Genomic DNA, 12,500 nt, shown 5'->3' with positions numbered 1-12,500 from the left:
CTCTGTGTTCTGTTGTTTCCACTCCACATCTCATTCAGAAACACCACAAACCCTCTCCCACCTGACCGCCTCAGAATCCGCTGATCTTTTCCTACAATATCTTTTTCATATTTGCACACTGTAGACACAGAACGTGCACACAACATGTACTTGTTTGAATGTTTTGCCTCCCACCTCCTGCGGCTGTCAGCGGCAGCGTGCCCGGCCTTTAACCAGCTGCTCGTCACGAGCACGTGAATCCGCCATGAGGCTGAGTGGCATGAAGTCATACATACCAGGTACACTGCATACCGTGTTCACTCACTGAGCGTTATCACCACTGTGGTTGAGAGTCAAACGATGCCTATTTAAAATAATAATAACAATAATGTTGGCACAGAAGGCGTCATGGCTGGAACATGAGTCTGGCCTGAAAACGCAGCTGAAACTGAAGCTGAAACGGGTTTTAACAGCCACCTGTCCCACACGCTGCTGTGTGTTTTCCCAAAATGCATTTTTTCCAGTTTTCTCTGATGAATTATCAGAAAACATCTGACACCTCCAGGACACCAGCGCTGGTTTCTGTTCCCCTGAGTCTCAGACATTAAACTGCTCCAGTTTTTCTGCTGAAACCTTCATGTTTTCATCTCTATAAGGAATGAAGCTATGAGGCTAAAAAACGCTAGAAAAAAAAAGTGAATACAAAATGCAAATTTTGGCCCTACCCGTATGAACTTTGAGGAGCTGTAACTCAGAGTGTGAGGTTTGGAATATGCAAAAGATCTTGTAGAAATCAGCAGATTGTGGGCGGTCAGGTGGGAGGCACCTGTTGAACCTCCATGGAGTGACCCTGTCAGCTTCTGGTGTGCTGCACAAATCTCTCACTGCTTTCATATTTGTCATCAGCACAAATGGAACTAAACGTTTGTCATTTACATGATCAAAGTTGTAAATGTGCATATTTGTCTTGTAAATGGCACTGCAGTTGAACTGGTACAAATATTTGCTTTATTGGAGGAGTGCTGGTGCTCCACCAGCTCAAATAACTGTGTAAGGTGCTGGAAGCTCAGAAAACTCAAGTAGAGAGACTGGGGTAAGATGAGCCATTTTTCATATTTAGGATCACTACATCAAGGCAATCATAGTTTTGTCACTAACTAATATATCTGCATATATTTCAGGATGTTGTGCATCTCTTCCAACAAACAGAATGAGTGTAAACATAACTGTTTCCATAAAATAGCATGTCCAAAAAAAGTGGTCTCGTGGCACAACTTACCCCGTGTATGGGGTAAGTTGGGCCAGGGAGCGGGGTAAGTTGAGCCGTACCCCCCCCTTGCTGACAGTAAAGTCAGTTATGAACATATGAACGGAACACATTTGAACATTAAACCAAAACACACTTACCCCATACACTTAATAAATAATATTTATTATTTTATTAATTAATCTATTTATTTATTTATTCAATGTTTCATATTTATTTAATATTTAAGACATTTAGGCTACAGCCAAAATACACTTATTAAGTGTATGGGCCTCTGGCTCAACTTGACTTACTTGACTTAAGCCCTTTGCTCCTCTTGGGTGCTCAGGCCACTGACAAATATCCTCCATTTCACCCTGTTCGTGGCTTTTTGTTCAAGCTCTCCCCAGCTGAGCCTACTCTCCGACATTTCTGCCTCTACACTTTTTCTCCAGCTGTTCCTGGGGCGGCTCAACTTACCCCTGGTCAAATGGCTCAACTTACCCCAGAGCTACCATTTTGACTTTTTTAGTCCCCACAGCTAAAATGGTGCAGTTTTATGCTAGGTTTATGACCTCATGTTGTAGCTCATAGATACCACAACTGATGTATAAAACAAATTTAAAATGATCTGTTTTAGTCTTAACACAATTCTCATAAAACTTATGAAAGACTAAATTCACTTTCAAGAGTAAAAAATGGTTTTTTTGGAAATAAATGTCTAACCACTTTACCCATGTGGTTCTTACCTTCACAGACTCCATGAAATGATGCCTTCCTCTTAAATATTTGGTCACATGATCAATGTTTTTTACCGTTTCCTAGCAACAGGGGGTGGCTCAACTTACCCTTTGGCTCAGCTTACCCCAGTCTCCCCTAGAGAGGAGGAAATCTGCACACCCAGTCAGTGCAGATGGACCTTCATCAGAGCATCACTGTGCTGTGATGAAGGGCTCATCGTGAGGTGAAACTTTCACTGAGTGCAGATTTCCTTCTCTTGACTTGAGTTCTCTGATCTTCCAGACCTGATAACACAGTTCTAATAACACAGGTCTAATAACACAGGTCTAATAACACAGGTCTAATAACACAGGTCTAATAACACAGGTCTGATAACACAGGTCTAATAACACAGTTCTAATAACACAGGTCTAATAACACAGGTCTAATAACACAGGTCTGATAACACAGGTCTAATAACACAGGTCTAATAACACAGGTCTAATAACACAGGTCTAATAACACAGGTCTAATAACACAGGTCTAATAACACAGGTCTGATAACACAGGTCTAATAACACAGGTCTGATAACACAGGTCTGATAACACAGGTCTGATAACACAGGTCTGATAACACAGGTCTAATAACACAGGTCTAATAACACAGGTCTAATAACACAGGTCTAATAACACAGGTCTAATAACACAGGTCTAATAACACAGGTATTAGAATGGGTGGAGCGCCAGCACTCCTTCAGATATTTGTGTTAAATACAAAGACAGCAGCTTCTCCACTCTGGAGAACGGTTTCCTAAAGTTGAATTTTTGGTGACCAAACATTTTTGTGAAGGTCTAAATGCGGTTCTGAAATTCTTTATTGTCTGCTGTTTATTTATGTATTATTGTTTTTATTTTTAGTGTAGGGTCCCCATTCAGACGTTTGAAAAGCCAGATCTGCACACGACTAAAATGTTTAGTGTGTCAATCTGCCTGTCGATCTGCCTGTCAGCAGAGAGACAGACAGACAGAGAGAGAGACAGAGTCAGAGTGATGTGTCCTGAGTCTGTGTGTGTGTGTGTGTGTGTGTGTGTGTGTGTGTGTGTGTGTGTGTGTGTGTGCGTGTCTAATCGGTGAATGGTTATTGATCCACACTGACCTGAATAATATTGATAGACTGAGGTGTTGCTAGGCAGGATAGCAGCGATGCTTGGTGCTGCGTTGTGATTGGCTGTGGTCCTTCAGTTCATCAATATTTGCCTCCTGTTCATCAACATGATGAGACTTTAAATGGCCTCAGTCCCTGTTTACAACACAGATAATAATTATTCAATCAGTGACAGAGTTATCAATCTGTCAGCCAACCAATCAGCTACTTCCACTGATACTGCTGCTACAAGCAGGGGCGCAAATCTGACTCCACCTCTGGGGGGGTCAAGTCCTCAATATCTCAAGAGGGGGGGACACCGGCGGTGTGTCGGGAAGCGGCGTGTGGGGACGGCTTCCCAACACACCGCCTCCTGCCTCCCGACAAACCACCTCCTGCTGTGGGCTTGTACCTCAGCTGTTTTGGCGGTTCTGTCGTACGACAAAGCATAAGCAGGGCTTTAGTGTTTGATGTTCCAGTGCGATGAAAGGACTCAGTCATGACCAACTCCAAACCAAAAAGGAAGACAGAAGTATCACAGATCACTGTTCACTTGTTTTGAATGAAGCCTGTTTATTTTATAATGTTCCAAGGGAGTGTGATATGGCCTCATTTCAGTATTACGGGGCTTTCACAGAGCGCACGCACGGCGCGGACCTTTTGCCGGCACAGCCAGTCAATAGGGAATTTAAGCAGGACGGTTTTCAGGACGGCTCCGCTAGGCGGGAGTGTGGCTGCTATGACACACTCGCTGTAGCAGCCAAAATCATTAAGCAAACAGCCGTCGGCAACAGGTACCCACCCCTTTGTGAATTTCCCAGTCTGGGATCAATAAAGTATACCTATCTATCTATCTATCTATCTATCTATCTATCTATCTATCTATCTATCTATCTATCTTTCACTGAACTCTTGGTTCCCATGGTGACGCGTCTATGCGCGTCTCACCTGTTCGCGGTGTTGTGTGGCTACGTCGAAGTGTGCTTTGTGCCGTAGTAGGATGGACTGCTACGGCAGGCAGGTTTATATGTCGAGCGCCGGGTGCGGCGCAGACGGGCGCAGAGTAGGGCGCACGCATGTGTGTTGTGCACATATGTGGCGCTGGTTGCTATGCAACCAAAACAGATGCTAGGAAGTAGTTTTCCGTTCTGGTGCACTTTTTCTCTGGCGGACAATCCAGCAGCTCCGGATGCACCGTGTGCCTGTCATTAACGAGATCCCGGTGTTGTGCCAAGGTACGTATCCCCGATAAAAATTGTGTCCCCTGTCAAGTTTTGCCGAGTAAAACATGGGTTTTCAATCAAAGCAACTTCTTAAATTTGCTAACCCTAACCCTAACCCTCTGCAAAAGCTCGTGGATAAAACTTGAGCACTAAAACATTGTAGTTCCGCCCTCGTTGAATGTATGCACGCTCCTGTCGGCTCCCACGGACAGGGGACACAGTTTTTATTGGGGATGGGTACCTTGGCACAACACCGGCAGGACTGCAGTCTGCTGTCCCACAGCTCTGCACGCAGACAGACCGCCACAGCGAGGCTTTCCTCCATTCTTGGTGTGCCTTTCTGCCAAAATCCACCTATTTTTTTTCCCGATTCCAATATTCTCTCCTATTGGACGCACTGAGGTGACGTCACAGGGCGCTGCGCTCAAGTTAAACATTTTCAACTTGGGCGCAGCGCCCTGTGACGTCACCTCAGCGCATCTGTGTCGTGTTTATGTGAGAAATGATTTCAAAAGTGGAAAAGTTTGACATATATACACTCCTCACAAAAAGTTAGGGATATTCGGCTTTCGGGTGAAATTTCAGGATGAACCTAAAATGCATTCTAACCTTTCCAGGTGAACTTAATGTGACCTTCTGTAAACTTTTGAATGCACATGTCCAACTGTTCAGTGTTTCAGTACTTTTTGCACAAGTTGCTGTTCTCTAACAAGGAGTTTAACGGCAAAATTCACATCAGGTGTTTGATGCTCCAGCTCATCGAGGTCGTATCATTAGGGAACGGCTGCTGGAGACTGGGGTACCTCAAATGGAGTGGCCTGCACTTTCTCCAGACCTGAATCCCATAGAAAACCTATGGGATCAGCTGAGTGGCCGTGTAGAGGCTCGGAGCTCTGTACCCCAGAACCTCAATGTCCTGAGGGCCGCCCTTCAAGAAGAGTGGGATGCCATGCCTCAGCAGACAATAAGTCGACTTGTGAACAGCATGAGACGTCGCTGTCAAGCTGTAATTGATGCTCAAGGGCACATGACAAGTTATTGACACTGACATTTTTTGTTGTGGTATATCCACCACTGTTGTTGGCTTTTGTTTCAAGAAATTGTTTGAGATGAGGAAATCACCAGTGCATGCTTCTACTTAAATGCCCTACTTTCATGATATAATATCACTGTAGCGTGAACTTTTTATATTTTCCATAAATTTCACCCAAAAGCCAAATATCCCTAAGTTCTTGTGAGTAGTGTATGTCGCCTATGGCTACAACCACCACTCCAAGTATCAGAATCAGAATCAGTAGGAACAGATTTTAACTGTATCAGTGTGAACTGAATTTATTACTAGGCTGCATCGTCATCATATTTTATTATTAGTATTATTATTGTTGTTGTTGTTGTTGTCACTCTTGTTGTTTTATTAAAATAGAAGTATTTTTATAGATTGTGTTTTGGCCACTAATGATAATAATTAATTATGAAAATAAATGAATTGTAAATAACAATAGTATAGAATAGAATATACATAGTGTGTATATAACATATACAGACTATATATACATATATATACACACACACACACACACACACACACACACACACACAGGTTTTGCTCTGGGTGTGAATGTGAAGAAATGTGTTTAGGGTTCAATGTGAATGAATGAATGAATGAATGAATGAATGAATGTTTCTTTTCAGCTCGTTAGATCCAATTCATTCTGCTTCATTCACTTCAGCTAAACACGACTGAATTAATTAAATTAGACATAGAAATAACTAATTCATAATTACAAAACAGCTGCTCCACTTGTATGACTTGTCCTCGGTGCTGTGTGTGTGTGTGTGTGTGTGTGTGTGTGTGTGTGTGTGTGTGTGTGTGTGTGTTCTGCGCTCTCTCTCTCTCTCTCTCTCTCTCTCTCTCTCTCTCTCTCTCTCTCTCTCTCTCTCTCTCTCTCTGCAGCTCTCCTCCTGCTGGCTGCTCGGGGTCCACACGGAGCGGCAGCGGCGGCGGTGGAGATGCTCGCCTCCTCGCGCTGACACGTTATTGATGATCTATCGTATCGATCATGTTGTCGTAGCTCCGGGATGGTGGCAGCCGCGGCAGAGGACGGATAGTCGGACACAGAGCTCGCAGGGAGGCTCGCCGGCTGGAGGTGAAACCCGTAGCGCGGCGCTCCTGGAGGAGTCCGGCCCTCCGTGTTGGACTGTAGGGAACATTCAGGACGTTTGTGGAGATTTCGGACATTTTGAGCGGCTGGACGCTGCGGGCTGCGCAGGCTGTGGGTGCGCTCGGTCCTTGATGCCCCGGAGGCCCGGAGGAGCTCAGACTGCGGAGCCCCGGACCAGGGGTTGGAGACCGGGGAAGTAGAGGAGGTAGGTCAGCTCTCTAAACTGGTTTTATCCTTTGTTTGCGGAGGACGTGCAGCCCCGGGCCGCGGGGTGGACGCAGGCGGCTCGCCGTGCACATGTCGGCTAGCCGCTCGCTGTTTTGTGCTGGAAGCAGGAAGCTAGCCGAGGCTAACTGCTAGCTCGCCTCGTAGCATTCCATTGTCACAGCCAGCCGGGGCTAGCTAGCAGATTAGCCTGATAAAAGCTGCGGGAACATGTGTTTTTCGATAAATGTTCTCGGTTCACGCCTGTTGTCAGACACGTGAGGTGTAAAGATGTCGTGGACGTGTGAAAACGCGGTGTTTGGTGTTTTTTTTTCCGGGTGGTTTATCAGATGATGTTAACGTTAGCATGGCGACGCTAGCCAGCAGGAAGCTAACGCTGTGAAAACACTGGGACGTTAGCCTGTTAGCCTGTTAGCATTAGCATCTGTGGTGGGCAACACTGCAAGGAATCTCAAAATGTCTCCTGTGTCATGCTCACTGCCGGGGACGACACACACACACACACACACACACACACACACACACACACACACACACACACTCAACAGTATAACCATATCATGCCGAGCGTGTGCGTGTGTGGCGTGCACGCTGTGTGGACGGGAGGTTGCCGGTTCGAAGCCCAGGCAGCTGTCCCGGCAGGTGTGCAGTTACCTGTCTGTAATTGTCTGATCGGTAGTTTTTATTTCACCGCTGCTGTTTACATGCGGTTCAAAGTGAGGCTCGGGGGCCTCAGGCTGGACAGGGGAAACATGAAAAACTGGTCGTGTAGATATTCAGGCTCATGTGAGATGTTTGAGCAGGAGGAGGAGGAGACAGGTGTGCAGCCACACCTGGGAGTACGGCTGCCCCACGTGGACAAAATTCACACCTTGATAGTTCAGGTTAATATCTCCATTGCAACATGATTTACAATACTGATATTATGTGTTAAAACAAAACAAAAAAACAAAAATAAACAGCATAATAATACTGACTGGAGGTAGAAAATACTTCACAAAGTATTTTATTGATCAGAACAAAAAACAAAACAAAAATAAACAGCATAATAATTCTGACTGGAGGTAGAAAATACTTCACAAAGTACTTTATTGATCAGAACAGGTCAATCGCTGTCTCACCCTAACCGTACAATTCATCCGTATCTTTGCCTTCTGAGATAGTCTGAGATCTGATGAACAAGTACAAGTGCAATACACAGATGGACAAGTGCAATTCACCTGAGCAATATTTATTTATTTATTATCGTGCAATATATCTGTACATTATTTTAACCCTTATTTATGCCCTTTTTATGCTGATTTTTGGTGCTGCAGGCGAAATTTCGTTATGTTTTTACGTACAATGACAATAAATATCTATCTATCTATATCTGTCTATCTATTTTCACGTAGTTAGATGTGAACCCACAGTCATATCACATCGCTGTCCAGATATTTGGCATAAATATCCAGGCATGAAGTAGTGGTGAATGGGAGAGATCACTTTAACCCTTATAAGGTATTCAGGTCTGTGGGACCCGTTTTCACAAACAACAAACATATGTATTGTTTATATTACTTGCAGTTGGGATGAAGTAAAAATCTGCTGAGTATTTTAACAAAAAAAAGGTTTGATTATGTTGAATTAAAAGCCCCAATTTGCAATGGGTCTACCAGATCCAGCAGGACTCCCTGTGTAACAAAAAACGAATACCATATAAGAGTTAATTCTTGAATACAGCGACACGTTTCGGCCACACAAAGCCTTCGTCAGGATCACAGGTGCACGAGACACATTATCCTCCCACACAAGAGAAACGTACAAATTTTTTATTGTTGTGATCATAGAATTTCAGCCAGTTGCATCTGATGGGTGTCGACAAGCTGAAGTTTTTTTTTTTTTTCCTTTTTTCTTTTAATTCATGAATGCCGATCTGTCTCTGTCATTATTAGACACTGTTATTTAACACAAGCAGCACATGTTGGCTGGCGTGCTGTTCATTGTGTTTGATGCTGTACAGGGTTTCAGTTGACTTGATCCGACCTGCATCGCCGCCTGTTCGCGCTTTAAGAGGAATATTTGATGAAGAATATCAGTGTTAAAATCATCTTGATTATGAGGCAATAAAAAAATTTTTTGCAAGTGTAGAGTAGTGTTATTGGTCCTCATATCAGTGATAACAAACAAATTATTATTGGTTATCATTATTGCCCCCGAAATTTCATCTTGGCGCATTTCTATTATAAAACAGCGTGTTGTATAGAAGGCAGGAGCAACAGGACACCGGGAGGAGGAGGAGGAGGAGGTGTGGCTGACGGGCTTTAACCCTCTCCTACCCGTTCCCAGTAAAGTTCCCCTCTGAAATATTTTCCCAGTCCAGTTGGTCCTGACCAGTTGAGCCTCCTGTGGTCAGAGGGTCAGTCCAGCTCCATCAGTGTGAACCAACAACCTGATGCTGAGCAGATTCTCATGTTAGTGTTTCTGCTTCTTCTTCTCTTCTTCCTCCTTGTTCCCAGCTTCAACCACTGATCCACTTTCTGGATTTGTTTGGTCTCGTCTTCCCGCTCAGAGTGAACAAACGTCCTCGCTAACCCTAACCCTAACCCTAACATTCAGAGGGAGAACTGAAGATAACGTGATTTATCAAACAGACATTTACAGTTTTTATTCCACTTATTATTACATAGGTTATTTTAGGAATGATGCACGAGAGATATTTTTTAAGTGAACATTTAAAAAATAAAAATAAAACTCACATACGCCCTGCAGTACTCCAGCGTACCTGTAGGGGAGCGCACCACCATTTTAGAACCGCTGGTCTGCACCAGGTGAGAGTGTCCATAGGAAGTCCTTCACAGCCGGTCTGCCATGCACGGCGTTAGGAAGGAGGTCAGGGTTCTCACCAGGTTTATATGAGCCCACGTTGGATCCCAGCATCGCTTCGCTTCCGCAGGATTCTTGGGATCTCCTGAACTTCAAGGACCTTTCTGTCTCCTCTGTAAACTTTACTAAACCTGTCCTGTGTGTGTGTGTGTGTGTGAGTCCACATGGAGCTGAAATCTCCTCAGTAGCTGCTCTGGGCTGCTGATCCACAGCACTGTGTTTGGGTCTGTCCGTTCACTTCCACAGCAGAACAGCTCCCAGAATAAAATCCCAGTCTGAGCTCAGAGCCCAGCAGCAGCACAGGATTAGCAGCAGAGACACAGCAACAACACCTGGGACCGTTTTTTTTTTTTTTTTTTTTTCATATAATTTCATTTATTTGTGAAAGTACAACCAGGTCAGGTCTTACTCTGCGGAGGTTTGCCTGCTGGATCTACTTTCTAAATAAAAAGGAAAGATGTAAACCTTCACCTGTCAGAGAGCGTCAGGGGGGCGGGGCCACGTCCAGGTGATTCAGGCCGAACCAGGACCTGAACACACTCCGGGTAAAGGAGTGTGCCGACCAATTTAGTTTTAGAGCGTGGTTTCGGGTTGCGGACTCACACGAATACAGACGTGAATTTTTCACTCAAGTTGGAAAATTTCAACTGAGGTGAATTCATGAATACATGAATTTCATGTCATTTTACTTGAGTGCTTTGGATTCACGGCTGTTTGCATCTTTGCACTGACTTCGTATGTAAATGTAATCGCGCCGTGTTAAAAACATGCTTGGGCCGCGTGCCTGAGCCGCGGTGCGTTCAGGTGTGTTTGGAGAGTCTGGAGAGAAGCAGGAATGAAAACACAGCTGAGTTTCCATCAACTCTTTGTCTTACACACATTTTTCTGTAGCGACTTACAAAACAAAGCTTGACGGCAAATGTGAAATAAAATCCCCCCGAAATTGCAACTAAAGGTCGATATGCCCACTTTTTTTTGTTTTTGAGAAAAAGAAATGTTGATAGTTGATGGAAACACATTTGCTGGGTGAAAGCAGGACGTTTGACCTCTGACCTCAGACAGAGCGGTGTCCAGGTGGACAGAAGAAGAAGAAATCAACTCATTCTAGATCCTGTCCCAGCCATGGAGCCAGTACACAAACTGGTTGCCGGTAGCAACAGTCAGCTGATGATGACATCGACCTTTAATCACACAGATGTTATGGACATGCACTTCAGTTTTGGTCGTTCCCAGTGTTTAATGGAAATACAGCTAGTGTGTGTACCATGTGAGATGATTCTCCACAGTGACCTGACACACACACACACACACACACACACACACACACACACAGGCAGGCTATCAGGCTGCACATCGGCCTGCACCATTCTGGTTTATTTCCACTTTGCAGGCTCCTGGTCCTTGTTAGCGCTGTCGGGGTTCAGGGTTCGATTCCCACAGGATCCACCTGTAGGCAACACACACACACACACACACACACACACACACACAGGTTGCAGCGAGGTGCTGTGGTGGCAGGTGTGTTAGCAGTGTGTGCTGCTCACCTGTCAGCTGACGGGACAGATGGTCGGCTCAGTCAGCTCGTTAATTATTCAGCTTCACTTAATTGGTTGGTTGTTTAATCACCTGATTGGACGATGAGGTGAGTGCTCATTGGTCGGTTTGCTCTGGTTAAGAAATTATTCAGTTGGTATGTTAACAAAAAATTCAGACAATATCTTTTTTTTTTCTTTTGGAAACATTTGCATTCAAACGTGAAAATATTGTTTCTTAATTAAAAAGAAGTTTCTTCATGAAAAATGTTATTTTGATATGTATTTTTATTTATTTATTGTTGATTCTTCTCAGTGAGGTTTTGTTCCATGTTTTGAAGGACTATAAGCAGGATGTGGATATTTTGAAACTGACATTGACTTACCAGAATCATAAATCATAAATACTTTATTGATCCTCGAGGTGAAATTGGGTGAGTTGCTCAAATTCTTAAGAAGAAAAAAATAAATAAATGGATAAAATATATTCATATATACATACACACATGCATATGGCTTAAGTGAAATTATAAGGAATAGAAAGGAAAAATATATCTTAAAAATATATGCATTATGTCAAAATATGTGCATTAATCTTAGAATAATAGCCCAACAGTAAATACAGAAATAAGAAATTGAGGATAAAAAGTATACCTGTAATCACCTGGGTAGTGCAGTATAGCTGTGAGCAGGGCTGCTGAGCCGAAAACATTTTGTGTCTCAGAAATGTAGGAAAATAAAATGAAGTGAAACAGCAGGACTCAATGTGACCTCTGATTAGGAAAAGAAAAAAAATAAAATTAAAAAATAAAAATTTGTTTTCTGTCGCTGAGCAGAATATCGGACACGGCGCTGAGGCTCGAGGCTCGAGGCTCGAGGCTCGAGGCGTGTGATTGGCTGCAGTAGAACATACAGTAGATTACAGTAGATTACAGGTTTATTGGCCCAGGCAGGAACGGCCTTTGTGCTCAGAGATAAAGCAGCAGATTAAACACAGATCCCAGGTCAGTCTCAGACTCCCCTGATCAGTATCCCGATCTTATGATCTGATTTATTGATCTGTTTATTATTGGTCAATTATGAGCTGATGACATCACCTGGCACTGTAGATCAGCCAATAGCAGATGGGCGTTATGATGTGAGGCTGAATATCTCCGCTTTTATTATTAAAACGTTTTCCCTCAAGTCTCAGATCTGAAACGTCAGGAGATGTGTCCATATGCTGAATCAGAATCTGTTTTTGTTTGTTTTGTTGTGGTATTGATCAAGGTTAATATTGTAAACAAAAAGGAATGAAATAACAACAACTAGAGGTGAAAACAAAGACAACAAACTGAAACTGTACTGTTTACAAAACTACGATGAACTAAAATCATAGAGAAAATGTCTTTGGTTTTGGACTGT

General features: G+C 43.6%; 1 protein-coding gene across 1 annotated transcript in view; it reads left to right on the top strand.

The window, feature by feature from the left end:
* Positions 1 to 6,267: 6,267 nt before the first annotated feature.
* LOC115364844 (zinc finger MIZ domain-containing protein 2-like) overlaps positions 6,268 to 12,500 on the top strand; it is a 27,024-nt gene continuing 20,791 nt past the window's right edge. The window contains 1 exon segment of the mRNA XM_030059480.1: positions 6,268 to 6,679. The gene's annotated coding sequence lies outside the window, so the exon portion shown is untranslated.

This window comes from Myripristis murdjan, chromosome 9 (assembly GCF_902150065.1).
Source record: "Myripristis murdjan chromosome 9, fMyrMur1.1, whole genome shotgun sequence".
Lineage (NCBI taxonomy): Eukaryota > Metazoa > Chordata > Actinopteri > Holocentriformes > Holocentridae > Myripristis > Myripristis murdjan.
Note: the sequence above shows the minus strand (reverse complement) of the source record. Positions and strands in the feature narration are given on the sequence as shown.